Below are 1781 nucleotides of genomic sequence, written 5' to 3'. Positions count from 1 at the left end.
CACGATAGCAAAACCTTGCACAAATCGACGGAAAAAGCTAGCCAGTCCAAGAAATTGTCGAACTGTGTGCTGATTTATAGGTATTGGGAAACTTTCTACAGCCTCTATCTTCCTAGCACTTGGTTTAATTCCTTCGCCAGATACTTCAAAACCTAAGTAGTCCACAGACCGCCCGAAAAATAGACATTTACTTAATTTGAGCCTCAATCCAACGCTAGACAACACCCGTAGTGCTGAATGTAGCCGCTCCATGTCCTCCGCAATATCTTTCGATGGTATAATTTCATCGTCTAAATAAGCCAATGCCTCTTTATAACGCATGGTTCTTAGTACCTGATGCATCATGCGCTGAAAGGTCGCAAGTGCGTTTGCAAGGCCAAAAGGCATTCGGTTGAACTCAAAATGACCTTCCAGTGTAACAAACCCTGTTTTGTGCTTATCTTGTTCTCTGATGGGAATCTGGTAATAACCAGATGCTAAGTCGAGTGTCGTAAAATATGTATGGCCCGACAGCGTATCCAACTGGTCATCTATAAGAGGCATAGAGTAATTTTCCTTTGCCGTCTTTTTGTTCAAAACTCGATAGTCGATACATAAACGATAATCGCCTGTCTTTTTTTTACCAAACCAATAGGACTGGCGTAGGCAGAAGTGGAGCGGCGTATTATGTCATTCTCTAATAATTCACTAACCATGCCTCTCACAATCTCCTTTTTTTTATGTAACTCCTTCTTTACATAAAAAAAGCAAACGAGCCGACGAGCCACTTGATGGAAGGTGGTCATCGTCGCCCATGGACATTTGCAACATCAGATGAGCTGCCTATGCGTTGCCAGACTTTGAGAGCCCTGTAAACACGCTTTTTGAAGAACCCCATGTCATAGTGCAAAGGGAACACTTCAGGAGGAAGATCATTCCACACCTTGCAGGTTCGAGGAAGAAACGAACGTGATGCCCGTGTGGTCTTACAATGCCAGGTATCTAAGACGTGGGGATGGACTCTACTCCTTTGGTGGGAGGTGTGATGGTAGAAACGAGACGGTGGCACCAGTTTGTTTTTTTTTTTTATTCACAATTAAAAAGTTTACAAAAAGGAATACAAGACAGCGAATAAAAACCATTAATAGATTTATGTATCGCTGCCATCACATGCTATCAGGCGTCTAGCAAAATAATTACTGACCTTATACCTATCTAATAATTTACGCAACTTACACTTAACAACTAATTAATAACTTTAACAATTTGATAAATGAATTGACTTAAGGATCGTTTTACAATTTTTTGGTTTACCTACAAGTTTATCAAAAACGTCACTTGGCAATTTATTAAGCAGTAATGGTAACATATATCTCAAGACACGCTTTCCATAGCTGTTATTGTATGGAGAAAGAACATACCTTGGTAGGTAATTTAGATTACGCAATTCACCGATTCTTGTCGTTTGTTTTAACATGTAAATTCTCTTTATCTATTTCATGACAAATTATGTATATATTTATTTTACTATGTATGTCTAAGATTTTACGGTATCTAAACAAGTTGTTACAATCATTTCTGTATTTATTTTTAACTGATATTGGCACAAAAGATTTTAGTAGCCTTATTTGTACTTTATAAACATCATCTAAGTATGTTTTGTATGTTCTACCATAACTACTGAGCCCGTATCCAATTATTGAATCAGCCAGTGCATTGAACAGCATTCTTAATGTTTTGTAAGGTAACTTTTGTTTCAGCAAGGATAGTTTTGACAAAACTGCTCTCAACTTCTTACATAC

The sequence above is a fragment of the Hyposmocoma kahamanoa genome, unplaced genomic scaffold (assembly GCF_003589595.1).
Source record: "Hyposmocoma kahamanoa isolate Upper Pololo Valley unplaced genomic scaffold, ASM358959v1 99115, whole genome shotgun sequence".
Lineage (NCBI taxonomy): Eukaryota > Metazoa > Arthropoda > Insecta > Lepidoptera > Cosmopterigidae > Hyposmocoma > Hyposmocoma kahamanoa.
The sequence above is the reverse complement of the archived record's forward strand: the minus strand, read 5'-3'. Positions refer to the sequence as shown.